At 42.5% G+C, this 7500-nt stretch overlaps 1 protein-coding gene across 1 annotated transcript in view; it reads right to left on the bottom strand.

Annotated features, from left to right (window-relative positions):
* The window catches only part of sepsecs (Sep (O-phosphoserine) tRNA:Sec (selenocysteine) tRNA synthase), a 41437-nt gene that overhangs the window by 28387 nt on the left and 5550 nt on the right, over positions 1-7500 (bottom strand). The gene's annotated exons all lie outside the window — the stretch shown is intronic.

Below are 7500 nucleotides of genomic sequence, written 5' to 3'. Positions count from 1 at the left end.
ATAATGTTGTAGTCAATATGGACCTACACTTTACACTTATAAGTCTTTGAATCGTCGATTATCAGCCTATCGTAACTCTTAATGACAGCCATGCGGTCATTGAATGTAACCTGCAGAGCTCATAAGACTCATACTGAAGTGTGACCTTGGCATGACCATCACACTTTTGTAGGTATGCTATGACTGTCACACCATTGAACCTGTAGTGTGTAGTGGCCAGTGCCTGTTTGGTATCTCAAGCTGGACAGCACATTTATGCTGTATATTGAGCTCTCCACAGCATACTTTATTCATCTATACTCCTTTGTATACTCTCTCACTGATCTTTCCTTCACTTTTACCGTTATATTTTATGGTTTCAAGGCACCATTAATGACATTTTATATCATTTGACAGTATCTAAAATCAACAGCAAATATTCATCAACAATGCATCAAAGTATAAATTCCAAAGGCCAATAAAGGAATAAGTACTTTGTAATTTGAATACACAATATTTATCTAGTCAAACAACAACAAAAAAAAAAATATGTACTACCAGTTGTTTTAAAAGCTATTTCTCAAATATCTAGTCCATTGGTGTGACCTGTTTGTCCTTTGGTGTGATACTCCAAAGTGTCACACCATAGGACTTTTACCATCACACCATAGGACTTTTACCATCACACCATAGGACTTTTGAGCTTTTGAGTTAATTTAAAGCCATGTCGTTGCCAACTGAAATACAATTTCACCTTTAGTAAGATGCATTTTCATACATCTACATAAGAAAAAAATATGAAAAATATACACTATTGTCAAAATGTATTTTATGGCTGTCACACCAAAGGACTACAAAACTAATACATCTTGTGGTAGCAAAACATAATTGATTGATTGAAGAATTGGCTTCTTAAGGGTCTAAAGTCACAATTTATGTACCGCTGGAGCTTCAACAATAGATAATTATCCACAGAATTAACCAAAAATATGATGTCACACCACAGGACATTGTTTTCTGCGACAAAGTTTCATAAGTCCATACGGTCTCAGAAAAACAGGAAAAAAATTAAGCATTGCCACTTGCTAAAATAGACACCTTGAAAAACATGCTAGGGTTGTTTAGACAAATGACTGAGCTTTGATTATTTATTTAAAAATGTTTTAATATGGAGAACCAGGCTTGCCTCAGTCACACCATAGGACAAATGTGACATTTGACTCAAAATTAAGTATACTTATTTAAGCTCTGGATTTATTACACATTACTTTTTCACAACAACGACATTAGTTTAATCATTTAAAGCATTGACAATTTTGAAAGCATGAATTTACTTAATTTTAAGAGCCTGCGACAGCAAAATGTACACGTCACGTCATCTACCCACACGCACGCACGCACGCACGCACGCACGCACGCACGCACGCACGCACGCACACACGCACACACGCACACACACACACACACACACACACACACAAACACACACACACACACACAATGTTAGTCATGGGCACCTACAACATCACTGAAACACCTGGTGCCTGTACTACCAACAGAGTTCAACCTTCCCAGAACTAACCCAAGGTTAACTTGGTAAACCGGCGTTGACGAAACCTGGATACCTTGACTGGCGGTAACCCTTACTAGGATGCAGATGTTGATTCGTCTACCCCGAGTTGCCTAAACTGGAGAATCTGTGCATGGCCATAGCAGGGCAACAGCGGCCAATCAGAGAGCTGTTATGATCCGTAACTTCTGCAGAGCATTACACTGTAATGAGAAATGAGAAATGACGAGAAACGGTATTGCACTATTTGTTTAAATTTCACTTGGGCGAAAATACAGAGCCTTCATCCCAACAGTTTAGTAGCCTTTCATTAGACGGATAAAATAGCATAAACTAGGAACCAAGATCATTTTAAATACTGCAATCATGTGCAGCCACTTCTTCAACTCTGTGATTTAAATTCTGGAGGTCTGCTGGTGCATACTGTACAGTTTAATTATTCCCCTTTCATTGTATGGGTTAATCGCAAAGTTACGCTGCACGTTATCAAGTTACTCTCGAAGTAGACCTAACCGTACCCCTGCTACATAGCACAGGCCCCAGGTTTTTAAACAGGTTTGGCTATAGCAGCAAGGGTGTGTATATCGACCCTGTGGAGCACCCAACGGACAGTTCTGGTGAACACAGGAGATTTGAGGTGCACATTTAATTTTGCTGTGATTTTGGCAGCGGTGGTTTTACTTATTTTTTAGTACACTAACAGCCGTTTCAGACAGCTTCCTCTTGTGTCCACAGTTAATCCTGTTGGATGTGGTTCGTCCCTCTTGGTGATATGCTGAGATACTGTGGCGCTTGATACATCACAAAGACTTGCTGTCTTGGTCACAGATGTGCCAAGACGTGCACCAACAATTTGTCCTCTTTTGAACTATATGTCACCCTTAATGTGTGAATTGCAATATTTTGAGCAAAATTGTGCTCTTACCCTGCTAATTGAACCCTCACACTCTGCTCTTACTAGTGCAATGTGCAATTAATGTTTGGCCACCAGGCTAGTCAAATTTCGCCATGAAACGCTTTGCTTCTTTCACATCCGTTTTGCTGACGCTCGTGCATTCTTGAGCTTTTGCAAATTTTTGAACTGTGCATTTTGCACTTTGCATTTTGTTTTGATCCCTGAGCTTTAATGCTCCCAAGTTTTTGTTAATACACCTAGACGTGTTTGGAAGCCATTTTTATTTTTTCCGTTTTGCTGTCCCCTTGTGTTACCCCCTTTGTGACAAGGAGGATCAGTCTTCACTTTGGCCTTTGATGTGAGAGGGTCTCCAGTACTCTGTCTTCTCAGACAATTTGTCTTGCAATTTTCTTTTCTTAAGTGTTAATGTTAAGGTGTATGCAGAAAGCACACACATATTCCAGTGCAGACCATAACAGAATCTTCATTGTGTCAAGTGCAATGTGAAGTCTGTGTAAAGCAGTGGTTCTCAACCTTTTTTGAACAAATGCCTCCTTGGCCTCGTCATAACTCATATCATGAGCTCATTTAAATTCCTAGGAGTACACATCTCCGCTGATCTCTCCTGGTCGATTAACACCTCGGCTCTGGTAAAAAAAGGCCCAGCAGCGATTGCACTTCCTGAGAGTACTTAAGAAAGACAGTTAGACTCAAGCTTGCTGGTGACCTTTTACCGTTCCACCATAGAGAGCCTGCTGACCTACGCAGTGTCAGTGTGGCACTCGAGCTGCACTGAGGCTGACAGGAAGAGACTGCAGAGGGTGACCAAAACAGCACAAAAAATCATAGGCTGCCCCCTGCCTCCCATACCCACCATCTACAACTCCCGCTGCGTAAGTAGAGCCAGGAGTATCATTAAAGATTCCACACATCCTAGCTTCCATCTCTTCACACTACTGCCCTCTGGAAGGCGCTACAAGACATTACCAGCCAGAACCAATAGGATAAAGAACAGCTTCTTCCCCAAAGCTGTTACAACAATGACCTCACACTTACTGGATAATGTTCATCTATAAAGGACTGTGCACCTTGTAGGGAAGCTCAAATCTCAGTATACTGTGTATAATGACAATAAAGGCTTTATATTTCTATTCTATTCTATAACCCTGCCAGCACGCCCTTGACCTCATATTAAACCCGTGAACGCCCCACTGAGGATTAAAAGAATAAAATAAACTACTGGTCCCCATTGGCAATTGCACACCTCCCCTCTCTGCTGTATCCTTCCCAAGGTGACATCGGGGGGCTGTAGAGTAGTCTAGAGTAGTGTAAAGCTAGCTTCCAGGAGTGGAAGTGGGAGGATGGAATCCTCAAGGCCGTATGTTCTGCACACTCTACCCCACAGGATGCAAAGCCAATGTGTGTGTGTGTGTGTGTGTGTGTGTGTGTGTGTGTGTGTGTGTGTGTGTGTGTGTGTGTGTGTGTGTGTGTGTGTGTGTGTGTGTGTGTGTGTGTGTGTGTGTGTGTGTGTGTGTGTGTGTGTGTGTAACGGGGTGTGCTGGGGTGGAGGGGCTCCTTTATTGTCTTTCAGCACAGGGCTAGCATTGTGAATGTGTGTGTGTGTGTGTACAATGTGTGTGTGAGTGTGTGTGTACAGTGTGTGTGTGTGTGTGTGTGTGTGTGTGTGTGTGTGTGTGTACAGGGTGTATGCTTATCATATCAGCATCACATCCTGTCTCTAGTAGCAGTGGCGGAACAACGACATAGAAGGCCCAGGGGGCAAGACATCCCAACCGGGCCGCCTGTCTCCCTGCACGTGCACACAAGCAGGCACGCATAGCCTGTCCATCTCACCCATTGCTATTTCAGTGATAGGAAACATGTGCTCTCTTATTTCTTGACGCAAACTCTCTCCATCAATAGAGGCTTGGGACTCCAGGTCAGCATTCAAGATACGCCGTTATTGTGCGAGCACACGTTTGCACGGCTGAAATGGACCTAACTATAACAGTTTCACTGACATTTGTTGGGCCTTGCGCTCTGCGAAGTCATCAATAATTCGAAAGATGTTCAGCTTTATAGCCTGTTCATTCACAATGGATAAAATAGCCAACGCACTTTTGCCTACTTATTTATATAAAAGGGCAGATGTACCAGCGGTCTTACACAAACCAGGGCGTAACCTGTAGCAACAGCCTTCCCGAATGTGATTACACCAGAGATCCAGTCCCTCTGATTACACTCTGACAGCCCCCGAGTTTGGGACTGTGATTGGCGTGAGAAAGTACCAAACCTGCTCAAGCCACAGCCCGAAAGAATCCGATAATGTGCAGCTGGCTATTGATGCAAGGAGCGTGAGAAAGCCAGGTTCGGTTTGCATTTGATGTACCCTATTTTTAAGCCGTATTAAATGTGCAGCTAAACGGGGCTAAAATCAGAAGCACACATTGAAGTCATTGGCAGTGGCATTGCATGGGAGTTAAAGAAGGCCAGGTATCCTTGACGCTTTGCTGTCAGCGTTTTTTAGGTTTTTTTTATCTGGTGACCCACACTTCCCTCTAGATTATATCCCATAGATTTTATATTATATTATATAACATTATATTATATTTCATTGTATTATATTATATTATTATTATATTGTTATGATGAATAATAAGACATTTTCAGAAAGTTTTGGCCATTGAGGGGCCTCCTAAATACTGAATATGAAATTAGCATGAAACAAGCCAGCATTCACAGCTCAGAGAAATAGGCCTATGCTAAATACTAAATGCTCTATTAATAGTTAGGAGGAAATAGCCAACTGTAGCAAGCCAAAACGGCAAAGTTTCCTCTCACAATCGACTAAAAATGATTACAAACATCCATTTTACATATCAATACCATAAGCATGAAAACACACCATATCACGATGGCAGATAGATGTAACATTGCTGGTAACTTGCAATAATTAATTCCCGGTAGAAAATTACTTCCGTGATTGAAATGACACAATGTTTACACATAAATCCTGCCTAGTACATCTTACCGCATCAAAACACCAAATAAGGAAGTGCACTCACGTTTCTGGACGCACACAAGAAAGACACAAGATAACTAAACAAAATGTGAATATCTAAACACCATGTGAGTAAATTTGAGGATAATTTTCCCAGACCTCTCGCGGCCCACCTGCAATTCCCATAGTTTGAGAATCACTGAATTAATGAATGAATAAATTAATGTTTGACTACCCGGAGCTAAGCTGAATTTACCCTGAGCCAAAGGCCAAGTAAAAAAAACACTGGTGTCACACGTTTGGGGAACTGGAGGGGCTTGATGGGGCGAATCTTTAGGGCCTGTCCGTTACTACAATGCCATTGCCTCTATGGTATCTCACAAGTCACAACACACACACATGCAATGCATTTCTGTTACTATCATGCCAATGTACTATATTTATGGTAATAGTAATACCATAACACACACACACACACACACACACACACACACACACACACACACACACACACACACACACACACACACACACACACACACACACACACACACACACACACACACACACACAATGCATTTCTGTTACTACCATGCCAGTCTCTATGTCATCCCAAAACACTCTAACAGCAATATACAAAAGACTTACTTTTGCTGTCTACATCTATTGTACATGTAATACTATGTACATAGGCGTGTGTGAGTGTGTGTGTGTGTGTGAGTGTGAGTGTGAGTGTGAGTGTGTGAGTGAGTGAGTGAGTGAGTGAGTGAGTGAGTGAGTGAGTGAGTGAGTGAGTGAGTGAGTGAGTGAGTGAGTGAGTGAGTGAGTGAGAGAGAGAGAGAGAGAGTGAGTGAGTGAGAGTGAGAGTGAGAGTGAGAGTGAGAGTGAGAGAGAGAGAGAGAGAGAGAGAGAGCATCTTTGTGTGTGTCGGAACCAGGCCAAGATACAGTGTTTGCTGGCGTTTGTTTCTTCTATCTTGGTTTACGGTCATGTGGGGTTAAGGCCCTGTGTTTGTGTGTGTGTGTGCGTGCGTGTGCGTGTTCATACTGTTTGCAAGTGAGAAAAAATAGGTTATTAAGATGTGTGCAGAAACCACAGCAATGTTCCAGTGCAGGCCAAACTACAGATGCAGAGATGTGAAAAAATCATAGTAATGCATCAGTGTACTGTGCAGACCAAAGCATACGGTAGAGTAAACCAGTGTTTCTCAACAGGGGTGCCGCGGGCCCCCCTCAGGGGTGCCGTGGAAATGTGACTGATAAATAAATTATGTAATATAATACATATTTGTCTAAATTGATAAGTTAATGCTAGTCAGTGGAATCTTTCATCTGCCATTTATGCACAATAAAGTAAATATGTTGCCTCAGTCAGCTGCAACTTCGAACGTAGGTCGTGTGACGTCTCCAAATGTGTTACTTTTCTAAGCTTGTGTGGTATCGGATGCGATGCCATGTTACGGCTTGTTGGTTTGGGGTGCCTTGAAATTTTCAAGAATTGAAAGGGTGCCTCGCCTAACAAAAGATTGAGAAACACTGGATAAAACCACAATGGGGGCAAGACTGGCTTCAAAAAGGCAGAGGCAGAGTGGTATGAGTAGTGGGTAAATGGCATACACAACACATGCACGCTCCTGAACACCTGGGGCCTATACTACAAAGCAAATAGAAGAGCCTAGAGTCCTCCTTTTCTGAAGAAAATGAGTACTCCATACTCCTTTATTAGATGATTTACCGCTTAACTTAACCTGTTTTACTCCTGAACCAGCTTTGTAGTATAGGCCCCTGGGTACACTACATCTTGATGAATGCCTCAGCAAAGCCTGCATGCACGCACGCACACACACACCAGGGCTTGACATTAACTTTTTGCTCACGGGCCAGAGTGGCTAGTGGTTTTCCCAGAGTCACTAGCCATTCACCCTTTCTACTGAGCACAGTTTTGTCGCACGCACACACACACACACACACACACACACACACACACACACACACACACACACAGACACAGACACAGACACAGACACAGACACAGACACAGACACAGACACACACA

This window comes from Engraulis encrasicolus, chromosome 21 (genome assembly GCF_034702125.1).
Source record: "Engraulis encrasicolus isolate BLACKSEA-1 chromosome 21, IST_EnEncr_1.0, whole genome shotgun sequence".
Classification (NCBI taxonomy): Eukaryota; Metazoa; Chordata; class Actinopteri; order Clupeiformes; family Engraulidae; genus Engraulis; species Engraulis encrasicolus.
This window is presented reverse-complemented; position numbering and strand designations above follow the sequence as displayed.